The sequence below is a fragment of the Anabrus simplex genome, chromosome 12 (genome assembly GCF_040414725.1).
Source record: "Anabrus simplex isolate iqAnaSimp1 chromosome 12, ASM4041472v1, whole genome shotgun sequence".
Classification (NCBI taxonomy): domain Eukaryota; kingdom Metazoa; phylum Arthropoda; class Insecta; order Orthoptera; family Tettigoniidae; genus Anabrus; species Anabrus simplex.
Genome location: NC_090276.1, coordinates 49,952,501 through 49,973,258, shown reverse-complemented (window position 1 = coordinate 49,973,258; position 20,758 = coordinate 49,952,501).

Below are 20,758 nucleotides of genomic sequence, written 5' to 3'. Positions count from 1 at the left end.
TTTATTCATCCATTTCCGCATATACATTTCCATTGATTTTTTGAATTTAGCGCGAATTTTCAGGTCACGCCACTAGGAGCGCCATTTGAGACTTGTCTCCCATTTTAACAAGGCTAAATCCAGAAGTTTCGCGTATTGTCTCTACTTTATTTGTGAAAATAGGAAGGGCACTACAATATGGGGCGGAAGGGAAGCGTTGAGAGCTTGACCGCATTCGCGCCACAACCGTCGTACACCCGGCACACACGTTCCGGTATACCTGTACAGTGACTACGCCGAACTATGCGTACGATAGTGCTACTGACTTTTGAGATCATCATGTCAAGCCGAAAACGGAACCAAGTGGGGTGCCAGCTAATCACACTAACCACTACACCACAAGTATCTGTATGGGTATCAATCTTTCAATCGATATCAACACTCAGTATAAAGGATGGAAAGAAAGATGCAGCCTATGATAGACGTAATTAAATTATAAAGAAGTTAGAACCCGATGCTACAAAGAAATCTGTTGTTATAAAAATAAATAATTGAAGAAGTAATGTACGTAAAGAGAAGAAGAAATGTGACATATCAATGAAATCCGGAGCTTCATATATATATATATATATATACTAGCTGATGTACCCGTGCTTCGCTACGGGATTCTCAGAAAGAATGACTTTGTGGTTTTCCTAACCGGAGATCAACATAGGTCATTACAAAAACGTAAGTATGACTGTAGCGATTAAAAGCAATGCTATCATATAAAATACTCGATCAAATGAAAAGCCGCACGTTTTATCACTTTTAACGAACAGTGCTGCGGTTAGATTGCGGTGCCAATCTAATAGTCCAAAGTTCCAGAGCTGGGATGACCAGGCCGCAGATTGCCATGAACAATCATCTGCCATTATTCCTTAAATATGCACACTGTTCATTCCAATCAGTGCCTCAGAGTAGGGATTGAATAGCCCGAATGCTATGATGATCTAGTGTGTTACGTACCAGTAGTATCAGAAAATTTATAAACCAGGGGAATGGCATGCTAAAGAAGAAAGTTATCTAACTCCCCAGCTACTTCCCATCAATATTCAGACAGGCTGTTACACTCTGTACGACTGGGCGAGTTGACCGTGTGGTTAGCGGTGCGCAGCTGTGAGCTTGCATCCGAGAGATAGTGGATTCGAACCCCATTGTCGGCAGCGCTGAAGATGGTATTCCGTGGTTTCCCACTTTCACACCAGTCAAATGCTGGGCCTGTACCTTAATTAAGGCCTAAGGCACTCCTAGCCCTTTCCTATCCCATCGTCGCCATAAAACCTATCTATGTCGGTGCAACGTAAATCAAATAAAAATACTCTGTACGCAGCAGTAATCCTATCTACCGGAGATGAGGGGCAACAGAAGACACAAAGCACATCACGACAAACAATGGTCAATGTAATGTTATTGTTGATCAATGTTATGAGCTTTCTGTATTGTAGGCCTTCACATTTAGTTTTCTTTCGACTCTGTGATTTGTAAAATATTTTATACCATAAACTGTAGTTTCTTATTCTCCGACTTTACATACCGATTTTCATTAAATACTGTTTACCCATTTTCTCGTTACTCGGCGCTGATATGGACTTATTAACAAAAATCCAAATTCATGAATATCTTTGTGATCGTAGCCAGCACGGTAACAATGCATAAGATATGAATAATATGAAATTTAATACTATATAACCTTGGTTATGTAGCATTCATCGATTACACCTCTAATAAGAAATATTTGATAATTACATTTTAGGCCTTCCCCTAAACTACCATTTTACTCAGCGTGAATAAAATAATTTACAGCCTAGACTATAGCGACTTATTTCCTGACTTTGCATACCGATTTTCATCAAGATAGGACTACTAATAACAACAATATTTGAGAATTAAATTTTAGGCCTTCCCCTAAACTACCATTTTTCTCAGCGTGAATACAATTATTGACAGCCTAGATTATAGCAACTTATTCCCCAACTTTGCATACCCATTTTCTTTAAAATATGACCACTAATAACATAAATAGTTGAGAATTCAATTTTAGGCCTTCCCCTAAACTACCATTTCACTCAGCGTGAGTAAAATGATTTGTAGCCTAGATTGTAGAGGTTCATCCCCCGACTTCACATACCGATTTTCATTAGACCACTAATAACATAAATAGTTGAGAATTCAATTTTAGGCCTTCCCCTAAACTACCATTTCACTCAGCGTGAGCAAAATGATTTATAGCCTAGATTGTAGAGGCTTATCCCCCGACTTCACACACCGATTTTCATTAAATTCTCTTCAAACGTTTTCTCGTGATGCGTGTACAGACAGACAGACAGACAGACAGACAGACAGACAGACAGACAGACAGACAGACAGACAGACAGACAGACAGAAATTACGGAAAAGTAAAAAAATGCATTTTCTTGTTACTATGGACATGACCGATACAGAAATACCATTATTTTCAAATTCTGAGCAATGTACAGACAAAACTCTTATTTTATATATATATATAGATATATAGATATAGATATAGATATAGATTATATCTTTCATTCTGGTGGTTCTGCAGCTCTGAAGATCGTATTATGGAGCCACGCCTGGGTCGATGTAATCTCATTGTTGATCAATGTTATGGGCTTTCGATATTGTAGGCCTTCATATTTAGTTTTCTTTCGACTCTGAAATACCATTCTTATCATAGTCAGTACGGTAAAATTGAATAAAACATAGAGGATCGGAAATTGTATTCTCTATAACTTTTGTTGTATAGTACTTTTCAATAGGACCAATAACATAGGTATTTAGAAACTACATTTTAGGCGCCTTCCCCTAAACTACAATTTCATCCAGGGTGAATAAAATTGTTTATAGCTTACACTGTAGTTTCTTATTCCCCGACTCTATATACCGATTTTCATTAAATTCTGTTAACCCATTTTCTCGTGGCTCGGCGTTGATATGAACTTAGCAACAAAAATACAAATTCATGAATATCTGTGTTATCGTAGCCGGTACGGTAAAAATGTATAAGACATAAATGATCGGAAATGTAATTCTATATCTTCAGTTATGCAGTATTTATCGACAGGACCACCAATAACATAAATATTTGAGAATTAAATTTTAGGCTTTCCCCTAAACTACCATTTTACTCATCGTGAATAAAATTATTTATAGCCTAGATTGTAGTGGTTCATCCCCTGACTTTATATACCGATTTTCATTAAATTATCTTCAGCCGTCTTCTCGTGATGCGTGTACATACATACAGACAGACAGAAATTACGGAAAAGTAAAAAGTGCATTTCCTTGTTACTGTGGACATGGCCGATACAGAAATACCATTCTTTTCAAATTCTGAGTAATCTGCAGACAAAACTTCTATTTTTTATATATAGATAAACTTCAAATTCGATTATCGTATAATTTCGAATGGTAGGGCCTCTCAGGGTGCATAAGCGTGGTGCATGCACTGTGGACGGTGCAAAAGACGACTTCGCTTGGTTGGAGCAATAGCGCTTACTCTCTCTTTCCTCACCCCTGTCTCGCTCGCTCCCTCTGTCTCCCTCTTCACCACTTACTCCGTAGCGCTCCATATCCGAGCTGAGTTGAGCCGAGTAGCCCAGAGACGAAGCGTTGGTCCGGGTCGATCCGAGCGGCACCGATGCACATTGCACGGAGCTCTTGCGCCTCGATCTGCACGCGTGAAATTTTGGGCGTTTGAGAGGCCCTGCTATAACCTGTAAAAAGGATATTACCTTGGTCCATGGTTTCGCTTTCGGCTCTCCATCACGTGGTAATCGAATGAACAAATCATTTTGGTGAATTGATTCAAATGAATTGTTTTTCTAAATGAATCAGATTCCCCACCTCTACTTGGGTGATGCAAACAATCCCGCACCCACCACAATATCATTACATACGTTTCTAAATTGTTTTCATTTTGAAGTTCCATCATGACCTCTGCAAAAGCAAGATGTACCACAATCCGATGAAGACTTGCATATACCAATTGTGTGAATAACGTGTGATCGTTACCAATTCTGAACACTAGCGCGCACTTACATTAATAATAATAATAATGCGTTCCCTTTGAATATTAGGGAACTTCCAAAAATTAATTTCGTATATTTCAATTCAATCAAGTTAATGAATATAAAATTCCAGTGAAAATTTATATAATAGTATTTGCCATTATATCATGAGTATTAACACTGGGATAGCAGAGAAATATAAAATATTCCCTCCACTCAACCTAATCTTTAATTTTAACCAACGAAAGATTTTTTCCACCATTATATATAGTTGGTTTACCGGATAGATACTATACAGGATCACAGGTTTCTATAATCTTGTACATACGACACCGACACTAACTCTAGAAATTAGGCCATTTTCAATACCAGGGTGACCAACCTACGGCATACAGAATTTTGCCTTTCCCGTACGGTATACGGTGTGGCACAATGTATGCTATTGCTGGAATTTTATAGTAATGTACATTTAGAAATAATAGTGGTGAAATATAATGAAGAAAACAGGTATCCAATATTTTCTATATATCTCCCATTTCCCCCTCTTTTCACTGTCATTATTAATTTGTCTTACTCCCTTAAATTGAATATATATCATATTTGATTTTTACCATATCTTTAAAAAATTAAGCGACGATTCTCTTAAGCCGGCTTTACATTTACGAAAGGAGTAAAGCCGGCTTTACATTTACGAGTAACTCGTATACGAGTAGGAAACGCGTTTACATTTATGGTGCTTACTCGTATAAGAGTACAGTTTCCAATATGGCTCCAAGCAGATGAAAACGTCTTACTATGGCTGGTATCTTGCTGTTGTGTTTTAAAACAAGGCAACAGAATGAAGCGAAAAAAGTCAGGAGCTTTTGGGTTAAAGAATCCTTGAAGAAAAGACCCGTTTTTGGAATACAGGAACATTTATTAGCTGATTTATTAAACGAGGGAGGAGATGGTTATAGAGACTTCTTAAGGATGGATTTTAGTACATTTGAAATGTTGTACCTTTTGGTAAGTGGACGAAATGACTTTTATAATACCGGTACCGATATGCTAAATACTGGCATATTATTAGTAATTAATTTTTTCTAGGTTGCCCCTCATATCCCCAAAGAAAACACTCAGATGAGAAGTTGTATCAATTCTTAGCTGAACTGGCAGTGACTCAGATTTTTAGCTACTGGAGATAGCTTCAAATCATTAGAATTCTTGACGCGTGTATCAGCCTCAACTTTTTCCTTGTTCATTCCAAAAGTTGTTAATTTTCTTTTTAACTAGATCCGTAGTTATGTTTAACTTCATAGGCCTTATTTCTCGCATTGATGTCCCGATATTGAGAACACTTAACATTCCAAGGCACTCCGTTCTGTAGTATAAATTAATGAACTCCTCCAGATTTTCACGAGACATCCTGCAGTATTTAGTCTCCGCCATTTTTAAAACAGTCTAACTCGGATGCAAGTCGGAACCCTCTCTACTTTGATTGCTATTCGTATACGAGCTACGAGTACGTACGAGTCATCGTTTACATTTACGATTTCTTATCCGAGTCAGTCCGAGTAGCCTACTCGTATAAGAGTTACTCGTAAATGTAAAGCCGGCTTAACTCTTATACGAGTACGGTAGGCTACTCGGACTGACTCGGATAAGAAATCGTAAATGTAAACGATGACTCGTACGTACTCGTAGCTCGTATACGAATAGCAATCAAAGTAGAGAGGCTTCCGACTTGCATCCGAGTTAGACTGTTTAGCCGGCTTTACATTTACGAGTAACTCGTATACGAGTAGAAAACGCGTTTATATTTATGATGCTTACTCGTATAAGAGTACAGTTTCCAATATGGCTCCAAGCAGACGAAAACGTCTTGCTATGGCTGGTATCTTGCTGTTGTGTTTTAAAACAAGACAACAGAATGAAGCGAAAAAAGTCAGGAGCTTTTGGGTTAAAGAATCCTTGAAAAAACAAAGACTAGAGCTGGAACGGTAGGAGCGGAGCGGAGCAGTTGTTTTCGCTCGTCCTCCGGAGACCTCCAGTTGTCCTCCGATTGAATTCACTGGCGGAAAATTCAAATGCTTTAATGTGGGCAATGTTGTAACGGTGATCTTAGAAGGAATTACAATTTAGATTTCATTACTAATTCCACAGATGCATGTGTTCCCCTACGTCTGTCATTCAAATGCTGTAGTCGTTTCAAGATCGCCACATTATTTGTTACGCTATGAATAACAGATTTTGATTAGCTGACATTCAGTTTGCAATAGGTGCAAGTGGACAGAATACTGTAGATTGAATATTGCCATGTATTATACCGTTGCAAATGCATTTACAATATTATTAATAGTAAAAATGTTTAAGTAATAATTATATTCCATTGCATGTAAACATGTATTACATACGTAGCTCTTACATTAATTATACTCGTAGCTCATTTATTACGGAAGAGTACGTCCGGCTCTATGGCTACATGGTTAGCGTGCTGGTCTTTGGTCACAGGGGCCCCGGGTTCGATTCTCGGCAGGGTCGGGAATTTTAACCTAAATTGGTTAATTTCTCTGGCACTGGAGCTGGGTGTATGTGTCGTCTTCATCATCCTCATAACAACGCGCAGGTCGCCTACGGAAATCAAATCAAAAGATCTGCATCTGGTGAGCCAAACTTGTCCTCGGACACTCCCGGCACTAAAAGTCATACGCCATTTCAATTTTTACTGAAGAGTACGAACTGTTTGGAACTGGTTATATGCTGCACCGGGCTGAGTAGTTCAGACGGTAGAGCCTTCTGAGCTCAAGCTTGCGGTTTCAATTCCGACTTTGCTCGGCGGTACTTCAAGGTGGTCACATACGAGAGTCTCATGTCGGCAGATGTACCGGCACATGAAATAACTCCTGTGGGACAAAATGCCGGCATCTTAGCGTCACACAAAACCACAGAAGTGGTTATGGGAGTACAATAATAGCCTAATAATAATAATAATAATAATAATAATAATAATAATAATAATAATAATAATAATAATAATAATAATAATAATAATAATAATAATAATAATAAAAATTATCTTTCTATCAATTTACCTTCCAGGGTTGGGTGTTCCCTCGGACGTAGAGAGGGGTCCCACCTATACCGCCTCAAGTACAGTGTACTGGTGTGTGAGACTTTGGGTCGGGGATACTTTTTTTTTTTGTTTTACGTCGCACCACCACAGATAGGTCTTATGTCGACGATGGGATAGGGAAGGCCTGGGAGTGGGAAGGAAGCAGCCGTGGCCTTCACTTAGGTACCATCCCGGCATTTTCCTGGAGGAGAAGTTGGAAACCATGGAAAGCCATCTTCAGAGCTGCCGGCAGTGGGATTCGTACCCACTATTTCCCAGATGAATGTGGGTTCGAACCCCACTGTCGGCAGCCCTGAAGATGGTTTTACGTCATTTTCCATTTCCACACCTAGAAATTGCTCTCCTTAGTCGTTCCTATCACATCGTCGCCATAAGATGGTATGACGTAAAGCAAATTATTACAAAAGTAATCGACAAGTGAAACACGAACGATAAATGAGAATGTGTATATTTCATATATTCGCTTTCATCATACTTAGAAAGCAGTATTTACTATGTCGCTAGCACATCCGTTGTTCACCACTACTGGAACTGCAAGCGAGCACACATACTGTTGCTCCGTCCTCCGCTCGCCCACCGAAAACACCGATTGGTTTCCAAGCAACAGTTTACTACCAGAGAATACCGGAGAGAGTGCTGCACTCGCACTACCGATTGCAATCATAGGAACAACTGCTCCGTTTCCCAGCTCTACGTCCAATGACGAACCGATGTAATCTCAAATGAAACTGTGGAACATGACTTCGCTAAGACGAAGACAGACTGAGAACGGTAGGAGCAGAGCGGAGCAATTGTTTTCGCTCTTCCTCTGGAGGCCTCCGGTAATCCTCCTATTGAATTCACTGACGGAAAATTCAAATGCTTTAATGTGGGCAATGTAGTAACGGTGATCTTGGGTGGAATTACAATTTAGGTTTCAGTACAAAGTCCACAGGTGCTTGAGTTTTCTACGTTTGTCATTCAAATGCTGTAGTCGTTTCAAGATTGCCTCATTACTTGTTATGCTATGAATAACAGATTTTGATCTGTTGAAATTCAGTTTGCGTCTGCCTCTATGGTTTAGTGGTTAGTGTGATTAGCTGCCATCCCCGGAGGCCCGGGTTCGATTCCTGGCTCTGCCGCGAAACTTGAAAAGTGGTACTAGGGCTGGAACGGAGTCCACTCAGCCTCGGGAGGTCAACTGAGTAGAGGTGGGTTTGATTCCCCCCTCAGCCATCCTGGACGTGGTTTTCCGTGGTTTTCCAGTTCTCCTCTTCCGTAAACGCTGGTTCGAGTCCCGCTTCTCGCTTTGCTTTTCAACATTGGTCATTTTCTTTAAAATGCTATATGAGTATTGTTTTATACCGTAACACAGAAGCATTTTAAATTTTATTGATCAACAAATATTGCCGATTTATGTGCTTATTATAGATTTTCTTAAAATACGTATTTACATTTAAAAAATGTGAAAATATGTGTTTTTATGTGAAATAGTGAAATAAGATTCAGTTTTTACACTTGGGGATGCACAATAGGAATAATGAACTTCGTAACTTGCGTTAAAACTTACGCAAATATAATATGTAATTACACTGACTGACAGAGCAAATGCAACACCAAGGAGGAGTGGTTCGAAAGGGATGAAAGTTGGGGAAAAAACAGAGTCGGCACGGAAGAACAATTGATGTTTATTTCAAACCGATATGCAGGTTACACAATGCGCACGGCATCGACTCAGTAGGATGTAGGACCACCGCGAGCGGCGATGCACGCAGAAACACGTCGAGGTACAGAGTCAATAAGAGTGCGGATGGTGTCCTGAGGGATGGTTCTCCATTCTCTGTCAACCATTTGCCACCGTTGGTCGTCCGTACGAGGCTGGGGCAGAGTTTGCAAACGGCGTCCAATGAGATCCCACACGTGTTCGATTGGTGAGAGATCCGGAGAGTACGCTGGCCACGGAAGCATCTGTACACCTCGTAGAGCCTGTTGGGAGATGCGAGCAGTGTGTGGGCGGGCATTATCCTGCTGAAACAGAGCATTGGGCAGCCCCTGAAGATACGGGAGTGCCACCGGCCGCAGCACATGCTGCACGTAGCGGTGGGCATTTAACGTGCCTTGAATACGCACTAGAGGTGACATGGAATCATACGCAATAGCGCCCCAAACCATGATGCCGCGTTGTCTAGCGGTAGGGCGCTCCACAGTTACTGCCGGATTTGACCTTTCTCCACGCCGACGTCACACTCGTCTGCGGTGACTATCACTGACAGAACAGAAGCGTGACTCATCGGAGAACACGACGTTCCGCCATTCCCTCATCCAAGTCGCTCTAGCCCGGCACCATGCCAGGCGTGCACGTCTATGCTGTGGAGTCAATGGTAGTCTTCTGAGCGGACGCCGGGAGTACAGGCCTCCTTCAACCAATCGACGGGAAATTGTTCTGGTCGATATTGGAACAGCCAGGGTGTCTTGCACATGCTGAAGAATGGCGGTTGACGTGGCGTGCGGGGCTGCCACCGCTTGGCGGCGGATGCGCCGATCCTCGCGTGCTGACGTCACTCGGGCTGCGACTGGACCCCTCGCACGTGCCACATGTCCCTGCGCCAACCATCTTCGCCACAGGCGCTGCACCGTGACACATCCCTATGGGTATCGGCTGCGATTTGACGAAGCGACCAACCTGCCCTTCTCAGCCCGATCACCATACCCCTCGTAAAGTCGTCTGTCTGCTGGAAATGCCTCTGTTAACGGCGGCCTGGCATTCTTAGCTATACACGTGTCCTGTGGCACACGACAACACGTTCTACAATGACTGTCGGCTGAGAAATCACGGTACGAAGTGGGCCATTCGCCAACGCCGTGTCCCATTTATCGTTCGCTACGTGCGCAGCACAGCGGCGCATTTCACATCATGAGCATACCTCAGTGACGTCAGTCTACCCTGCAATTGGCATAAAGTTCTGACCACTCCTTCTTGGTGTTGCATTTGCTCTGTCAGTCAGTGTACATAAAAATCCACTCCCTAGTAATAAGTGTGATCACTTTTAATTGAATCAAATGTGTGTACAAGATTATTTTCTTCTGACTCTGAAGAGATCATCAGTACTACAATTTAGATTCCTTTTTACTGATGACCTCCTTGTGTTAGGTGATAGTTTCCTTAGATGTGAAGGGAAGTCAAACTTTGAGGGTACAGCGTTATCCTTCAGGTATTTTCTATCATTAACATACCTGAAAAACATAAATAGATTTGAATTAATATTGATTATAGGCTGTATTTGACTAAGCTTTGATGCCAATTAGAGCAATAATGAAAGAAAAATGTCATGGCACTTCAATTCTATCACTGTTGGAATCTGTTTACTGGTTTCCCTGATCATAACTGAAGTGGCCACTGTACTGGTTCAGTGGCTAAAATGCCTGCTTAGGTTGAAGCTGCTGTCAAACCTAGTTACCAGGTTCTGGATTTTATCACAGGTTTTCCCCTACCCCTTTTTGACAAGTGTCTGGTAAGTAATAGTTAAACTTTTTCACCATTAAGTCATTCATTTCATTATCACTGACTTTAATCCTGTGAAAGACCTAGCAGTTACAACAGCGGCTTAAAGTTAAATTGATTAATTAATTAATTCATTCATTCATTCATTCATTCATAAATGAAGAGTTTAACTTCCAGATTTCATTTCTCTATTTTATTTATTAGGCCCCACATATTGGAGGAGCTAAGCATCTTTACCCTAATAAGAGTTTATTTATTTTGCTGTAGACTAATAATTTTTACCTGAAATCTGAAGGTGATCTGAACATAACCTGCTTGCATTAGTTGGCTCCCAATGATCTCTCCTTACTGCAATCAACCATTTCTTTAACAAAGGTGCATTTTTTAAAGGAAACCTTGAATTAAAAAAAGTGTTATAATTAGAATGGCCTATGGGATATGAAATTGTGTTTAGGCCTATACTAAAATAATTCGCAAATATGTAATTGTTGATACATACTTGTAAAATGTAACGTTAATCCCTTTCTGATGGCGATTGGTGCAGTTAAATGCTGTGCATGACATGGGCATCTTGATAAAGAACTTAACGACTGCCAGATTTGCTGGGTTTATTTCATTAAAAGTCTTTTAATTATTAATGTTAACAGTGTCTTCAAAACGTCTGAATAAGACTTTATTTCTGCAACAATCCACATCTACTCATGAACTGATTATACGGCTAAGGCTAAAGTGACATGCGGCTAGGCCAGTCTCTTGCCTGCAACTGTCATGACGGCCGTCGTTCACTGAGATTCAGTCAGTGGTCCTGTAAAGAGTATGTTCAGCAGTCTCTATCTTTAATGTTGTTGCATTCACAGGTCTACCAGCGCTACCTAGGTTATAACCACCAACTACTTGAGTAAAACTAACTTCTGTTCCAGAGGTTTACCCGAGAGATAGCGCGATTGTACTGTACTTTTTAAACACGGAAAACAAGGTGGCGTTTTTAAATGAGAATAGTGTATGTACGTTCGATTACTTCTACATAAGTACTAAAACCTATTGTTTATATATATATTTATAATAGATAAATATAATAATAACTCATACATAGATGGATAGATTAATACATAAATATGTTTAGTAAAGAAAATGTAACAGTCCTGTGTGGAGTTTTTTCACAGCTACTGACAATAAATATGCAGGCACATCTCCTCTACAAGTGGACTCCAATCTTCCCTCAGCAACATCTCTTATTTTTTTTTGTCGGTCGGGTCCCACAAATTTGATGCACTACCACCCGTCGGGAGTGGAACAGTTTATCAGGGGTAGTGTTTGATCCTTTTCCAAAATCTGTACAGATATTCAAGAAGAGAATAAACAGCAACAGAGAAAATAAATGAAGTGTTAGAGGGCATTCGACCAGTGCAGGTTATTGTAAATAAAAAAATGTGTGTGAATAAATTAATTCCATCCCCTGGTCTAAGGAGTTCGGACAGCCAAAGTAGGGGACTGCCTGTAGGGGTGAAGTACAGTGGAGACTTCGAGGGCCCTGGGACCGCTACACGTAAATGCGGCTGCAAAATTTGCATTTTGCTGATGTTTACCATCAGCAATTTCAAAGAAATGCCATGCATCAGACGGTCTTCGTGGCATTTGTGGTACAAATTTCTGTAAAAATGTATTAAATTCCTTTAAATATTCTAAAACATGAATACCATCTAAAAATGGGATCATGAAACTAATACCACAATTATTATCAAATATACTTTGCATTATCTACAAAACACAACAAGCAGAGGAAATATAGACGCAAATTTAATAAGCACAGACTGAATACAGGTACAATACACTTACAAGGGGAGGCCACGACGTTCGGATCACAGAGTACCTTCAAACTTTGTACACATTTAGTAGTCCATTAGGACAACATAACGTACAAGAAGTAAGGCGTACTACTAAGGCGTTCTCGAGAAAATCGCAAGAGAAATTTTCACGTCGAATGTGTACTGGTGCGTTTGGGTCACGAACATGAAATGGCAGTGGTCGAGTGGTTAGCGTTCAAGCTAGGTAATCGCTGGTTCACTGGATCGAGTCCCGCTTCTCGCTTTGTTTTACAACACTGGTCATTTTCTTTAAAATGCCATTTGTTCGGGGCGTCGACTCATGTGGATCTTTTGCCACTACTGGCACCATATTGTATGAACCTGTGTGTAATTGGAACGGCGGTAGTGTGGAATGTTGTGTGTAAGGAGAGGAAGATTAAGGACATGACAAACACCCAGTCCCCAGGCCAGGGATATTAATCATTACAATAAAGAAGAGCCTCACCCGGCTGGGAATAGAACCCGGGGCCGCTGGGTGACAGGCGGACGCGTTGTCCCCTACACCACGGAACTGGACAGCATTGTTCATAGTCTATCATATATATTAAACTTTAAAGGTAATATAATGAAAAAGGTGTATTCTATTTGCATGGACTTCTATTGGATTTCCAATGTTATTTGGCTCTACTCATTTCTATCGTCTTCGTCTTTATCTGTTTACCCTCCAGGGTCAGTTTTTCCCTTGGACTCAGCGAGGGATTCCATCTCTACCGCCTCAAGGGCAGTGTCCTGGAGTGCAAGACTTTGGGTCGGGGATACAAGTGGGAAGGATGACCAGTACCTCGCCCAGGCGGCCCTCACCTGTTATGCTGAACAGGGGCCTTGTGGAGGGATGGAAGATTGGAAGGGAGAGGCAAGGAAGAGAGAAGGAAGCGGCCGTGGCCTTACATTAGGTAGGGGCCTACATCCCGGCATTTGCCTGGAGAAGAAGTGGGAAACCACAGAAACCACTTCAAGGAAGGCTGAGGAGGGAATCAAACCCACCTCCATTCAATTGACCTCCCGAGGCTGAGTGGACCCCGTTCCAGCCCTCATACCCCATCGAATTTCGTGGAAGAGCCGGGAATCGAACCGGGCCTCCGAGGGTGGCAGCTAATCACACTAACCACTACATCACAGAGGTGGACAATAATAATAATAATAATAATAATAATAATAATAATAATAATAATAATAATAATAATAATAATAATAATAATAATAATAATAATAATAATAAATGACCAGAAGCCAGAAAACATCTTGAGGCAACCTCTAGGGCTAACAACCCTAGTTGTAAAAGGATGGGTACCTGTCCAAAGCAAAGTCAAGTCAAAAAGCATGATGGCACAACATTTCAAGAAACATACCCCAGGGGGTAAATCTCCGGATAAATCCCTCGTCGTGAACGCCATGGCGCACGAGTCTCGTTCGGATTCTGGGGGAGACTCGACATCATGCAAGAGATGAGTCGGAGCGTCTCGGTGTACCCCGAAGAGTCAAAAACTCAGGCCAAAATCTAAAACCTTTCTAGCAACTTTCAACATAAATTCACTTACACAAACTGGCAAGCTGAAAACCCTCACCAAAGCTCTTCACGAAAATCAGATATCCATAATGGCCCTACAGGAAACAAGGTACCCAGATGAAGAGATTTTTGAATCCGAAGGCTACCGATTTTTCCAGAGCAAAGCGCAAAGAGGAATCCTCAATGGAGCTGTGATGCTTGGAACCGTGTTTGCTGTTAGAACCAAGATTCTTAAATCGGTTGTAAATTTCGAACCTGTGAATGACAGATTGTCTATACTCACAATTAAATGCGCAAACAAAACCTACGCCCTAGTTAACGCACATGCTCCTACAAACGATAAGAACAAGTCTGATCCAGACGAAGTTGATAATTTCTGGGACCTACTGGATGAAAAATTAAACAAAATCCCCAAACACCATGTCAAGCTTCTTTTGGGTGACTTCAATGCCCAACTAGGTCGTGAACAGAAGTACAAGAAAGTTATAGGGAATTACCCTGCTCACAAAAGAACCAATCCCAATGGCAAAAGACTGGTGTCCATTTGCGAAAATCACAACCTGCAGGTCATGTCGACCCACTTTCGCCATCTACCCAGAAAGCAAATGACTTGGCGTTCTCCTGTTCAAGCTCTCGGAGAGTTCCAAATTGATCATGTTGCAATCTCCAGGAGAAACAGCCCTGAGATTATGAATGTCAAGGTAAAGAAAGGCATCAATGTGGCCTCAGATCATTATATGTCTCTTATCAAATTCAAACCAATTCCCGCAAACACAAGGAAGACAACCAAACAGATCTCACGCTTCGACAATGATAAACTTCGGCAAAGGGTCGAGGAGTTCCAAGAGAAGGCTAGACCAAATGACTGTGACTTTAACAACGCCAAAAGTCTCCTTGTTGAGGCCGCCAAAGACGTTGCAGAAATCAAGAGAAGCAAAAAGCATGCCTGGTGGAATGGTACCTGCGAATCAGTCCTCCAAGAAAGACTCAATGCGTGGAAACAGAAAATGATTGGGAAACCTACAAAACCCCACGTGCCCAAGCAGCTAGGGTGTTCAGAACTGAGAAACGTAAATACGAAAAATCTCTCATTGAAAAGATAGAACAAAACTTCAGGAAGAATGAAAGCAGAGAGTACTACAGAGCCTTCAAACACAAACTCACTGGCTATAAACCACCATCTCTATGCTTTGAGCGAAAAGACGGCACACTGGCGACGTCAAATGAAGAAAATTGCAGCATTCTGGCAGATTACTTCAAGAATTTACTTAATTGCTCTAAACCGCAAAGCGCCATTGAGACCAAGGAACCCTTACTCAGGTACCCAGATTCCAGACCACCCGACAGAGATGAAATCAAGCGCTACATTGCCCGTCTCAAAAATAACAAAGCGCTGGAAGAAGACTCAGTAGTAGCAGAACTATGGAAATATGCCCCAGAGGAATCACTACATATCTTGCAAAAGCAAACAGAAGAAATTTGGAACAAGGAGACCCTACCCGAAGATTGGAAAATAGCTTTGATCCATCCATTACACAAAAAAGGCAGCATGAAGAACATCAACAATTACAGAGGAATATCTTTGCTACCCGTGACTTACAAAATTCTATCACTTGCCATCCTGGAGCGTTTGGAAGCACAAGTCGAACATCAAATAGGTGAATACCAAGGAGGGTTCAGAAAAGGTCGTTCAACAGCTGAACAGATCCAAAATCTCAAAACGATCATCAGATATTGTACACTAAGGTCCAAGCAGTATGTGCCTGTCTTTGTGGACTTTAAGAAAGCGTACAACTCCATTGACCGGGAAGTCCTGCTAAACATCTTAAATGAATTTGGAGTTGATTTGAAACTGCTGGCATTAATTAGAGCCACCCTGACCGATACAAAATCCAAGGTGAAGTTCCACGGATGTATCTCACATTCCTTTGACATCAAAACAGGAGTCCGACAAGGTGATGGGCTATCCCCGATACTCTTCAACTGTGTTCTTGAAAAGATCATCAGAACCTGGCGGGTGAGATTACAGGAAACCAACTACAGTCCGTTGAGAATAGGAACCAAATCCAAGGGGATCGCAACAGACTGCTTAGCATTTGCCGATGATATTGCTGTTCTCTCAAACGACATAGAAACCGCTAGAGCTCAAGTTGAAATTTTAAAGGAAATTGCCGAACAAACTGGTTTGCAGATATCGTTTGAGAAAACAGAAGTAATGACTAACATCAAAGAGGCTCCACCAAAACTCCATACAAAATATGGGGACATCACCCGAGTAGACAAATTCAAATACCTGGGTGAGATCATCATGAAAAATGGACTGGACAAAGAAGCGCTTCAGGAGCGAGTACGCAAACTGGAAATAGCCTACCAAACATCCCGCACAATCTACAACAAAAAATGCCTTTCCCAAAACACCAAGATACGTCACTATGAAACAGTTCTGAAGCCAGTAGTTCTATATGCAGCCGAAACCATGTCTCTAAATGCCAACAAAGGACTCCTTGAAGAACTGGAGAAAAAAGAACGCAAAATTGTGAGAGGAATCTTGGGATCAAAGTACAGAAATGGAATCCATCAAAAGAGATCCAACAAGGAAGTCTACAGCAAAATAGAGAAAATTACCATCTCTATCAGAAAAAGACGGGCACGATTTTACGGTCATCTGAAAAGAACGGACGGACGAAAGTTAACTAAAGAAATCTTTCACTTTTTTGATTCAAACCCCAAAACCACAATTCCCTGGTTTAGAAATACCAAGGAAGACCTGCAAATGCTACATATCTCAGCTGAAGACGCCCTTAACAGAGATCTCTTCCGCAATAAAATATTGACGAACGGGCTAAACCGAGACGAGCAACCGAAGAGAAGACACGGTGCCCCTTGGACAGAGGAGCGTAAGCAGGCCCACTCACAAAGAATGAGGGAAATTTGGGCTCTAAAGAAGGCCAAGTTCAGTGTCAAATGCAACAAGACTTAACGTGGTCCTTGATGGCCCCATCGAATTATAATAATAATAATAATAATAATAATAATAATAATAATAATAATAATAATAATAATAATAATAATAATAATAATAATAATAATAATAATAAATGATATTATAATTATTATATTATATGTAATATATATGATTATAATATATATATAATATTATTATTAAACACTGATGAAAAATGAGAATGTATATATTTCATATATTCGCCTTCTTCATACTTATAAAGCAGTATTTACTACTTCGCTACCACATACGTTGCGCTCCACTACTGGAACTGCAAGCGAACACACATTCAGTACTGTTCCTCCGTCATACGCTTGTCCACCGAAAATACTGATTGGTTTCCAAGCAACAGTTTATTAACCGGATGGAGCGCTGCACTCGCACTACCGATTGCAATCATAGGAGCAACTGCTCCATTCCCAGCTCTACCTTGTAGTCAATTCACACAAGTCAGCTGATTGTACAGTAGTTCAGAATTATTAAAACTTGCAGAATACTTTTTTTTTTCCACACCAGGGCACAATGTAAATGTAGAGAGACTATTTTCATTGATCTCAGCACAATGGACTGGTAAGAGCAACCATTTCAAAGTAGAATTTGTGAAAAAACACTTAGGCCAATATAACCTAAACGAATTTACATATGTATCTTTTTATATGTTAGACACACCAAAACTCCTGACGGCAACTGAATATTCAGAAAAATACTAGCAAGGCATGTAAATTAGTTCATTGTTTAAATTTTGTAAGAAATTATTGTATAATATGGAAATGGATAACATATGTTAATGAATGTGAATATTAGAATATATAAGTCTAATTTCAGACACTGAATGGAGGAGTTTTGTGTCCTCTTTTCTTTTTTTGCTGGCATTATCCTCTTTTTTTAAATAGTTTTGTCATCTGGTCACCCCGACTTTATATATAATTTGAAACTAACATTGCTGGACTTAAAATTTAAAGATGTGTTTTTTAATGAGACCAGGGAAACTCCTTGAGAAACAAAAACAGTTATTTCTTCAAATTTTAAGTCAGTTTCAAGTTATATAAATTTATATAAAATACCAACAGTAATAGTTCCAGTTTAGTTTTTTAAGAAAGAAGATCACTTTGTACAAACACGTCTTACTCATGGATGTAGATTTTCTTATGGACATGAACATCGACATATTTTATGTGTTTTAGCATAACATAATTATAAACATTTTTGACTTCATTCTTACCACCATTGTTTTAAATTACAAGTGCTAATTTTTGCATTTGCATTTTTTTTTAGCTGAAGAAGTTCCATACTTTAAGAACGAAACATGTACTAACCTTCGTATTTCCCATGCTTACCGCACCACCTCTACTGACACAGCTCTTCTTATTCCAGGCATTGAGCCACTATTTCTGATGGCGATAGCAAAAGCTGAACTCACTTTTTTGAAGAAAAACAAAGTATCACCAATGCCTGTTCTGAATACCACTCTAGAGCAACCTTGTCATTTTCTACAGTCTGAACACCTAAGTCTCTTCAAAAACTTCATTTGTGAAAATTGTTCAATTACCCATGACTGCTTTATTTACGCAGATGGATCTCGCATACCAAGCACAGATGAACAGGACTAAGTTGGATGCACCTTCATTGTTCATGAAAACAATTCTGAGGTGTTCTTATCCCAGTACAAACTCTCCTCCACTTGCTCTATTTTCCAGGCTGAATTGTGGGCGATCAAATCTGCGATCAAATGGTGCAAATCTAACAACAAGAAATCTTGATTGTTAAGTGATTCGCAAGCTGCATTGAATGCAATAAATAACAAATATAATATGAATCCAATAGCTGTAGCTATTAGAACCACAGCTCAACAAAGTCCGCACATCTGTTTTGAATGGTCATTGTGGAGTATCTGGAAACGAGAAAGCTGATCTTCTGGCAAAAGCAGCGGCTACATCTATTTGGAAATTACTTATGACAAAACGTCACCTAGCTATGCTAAAAACATCATAAAGAAGCACGTAATCCATTAATGGAACAACATTTGGACTTCTTCCACTAGAGGCCAAGTTACCAGAGAAATATTCCTTCCTGAGATTTTCAACTGCCTGCAAAGTAACGTGTTGGTGCCATGCTTTGAAATAACTCAATTTTTGACTGGTCATGGCAAATTTGGTTATTATTTTCATTGATTTGGAATCAATCGTCCTGATGGCTGCATGTGTGTCTGTGGATCCTCACAAACAGTGGACCACCTACTGAAGAAGGCATGACTTGAACTCTCATTTAAATTATTGCAACATTGCATTATCAAAACCTGTATCATTTGTTTATTATTTTTTGCTAGTTGTTTTACGTCACACCGACACAGATAGGTCTTACGGCGACGATGGGACAGGAAAGGGCTAGGAGCGGGAAGGAAGCGGCCGTGGCCTTAATTAAGGTACAGCCCCAGCATTTGCCTGGTGTGAAAATGGGAAACCATGGAAAACCATTTTCAGGGCTGCCGACAGTGGGGTTCGAACCTACTATCTCCCGAATACTGGATACTGGCCGCACTTAAGCGACTGCAGCTATCGAGCTCAGTATCATTTGTTTAGGAAGCCTACAAATATTTTATTAACCTCATCCACTTCATTTTCTGCTGATTAGATGCATGAATTCATTTTCATCTTTAAAACTGAATATGTATAGGTATTTTAACTATAACCCTAGTATACTATGTAAAATAGGGTTCCAAACTGCTTTGGATATTCAATAATAATAATAATAATAATAATAATAATAATAATAATAATAATAATAATAATAATAATAATAATAATAATCTTTTAATTAAGTAGTTAGACTTTAAGTTAAATTATGTTTGTATTTTCATGAACTAGCTATAAAAACATTAAGTATTGGAAGGTGGTAGGATTCTTCTTTCAACCTTAGTTGAGTTAATGCCTATACAGGATCTAAACAATGATATTTACAAGTTGTGACAAATGAAGGCATTATCTATCTATCTGAAACTAGGGAGTGATCACTCTTTTATTGCAATTCATTAAAGTTTGATACATGCATTACATTTTCCTCTTATAATTATTATACTTCTTCTTTCTTTCTTTCTTTCTTTCTTTCTTCGATTTTGGGCATCTAAGGACCACGGAAAGTAACCCTGTACATTCATCTTAATCCTTCTTTCCTTGACTTCCAATAGTTCTTCATCCTTTCACTTTGCTGTTTCCTCCTCTCTTGTGTCTACATGTTATTACCTTTCTTCCTCTTTTCCTTCTCCTGGAAATTTTGTATCAATCTTCTGAAAGTTGTTCTATCTTGTATTACATCATCTGTTATTCCACTCTCTGTCATATCTTTGTTTTACTCCTTGCATCCACTGGTTGCCATTCTTTCTCTTGTAAACTTGGTTAAACACTCGGTTTGTCAACTGTTATCCATCCTCATTATGAGACCAAAAACTTTAACTCTCCTCTTTCTGATCATGTCTAACAGCCTTTCATTTCCTTCATCCTTGTATAGATCTTTATTCCTCCTATGTCTAAACTCTCTTTCCTTTGTTTTCAATGATCCCCAAATTTTCCTCAATATTTTCCTTTCTATTTTCTCTATCTCTTCTATTTCACTAGTTTTCATAGAGAACATGCGTTCTCTCTCTGGTTTGATTACTGTGTTGTACTGTTTGATTCTACTTTTCCTTAGGAGATTCTTATTATTGTAGATATCTTTAGTGAGTTTGACCATTACTGTACTAAATA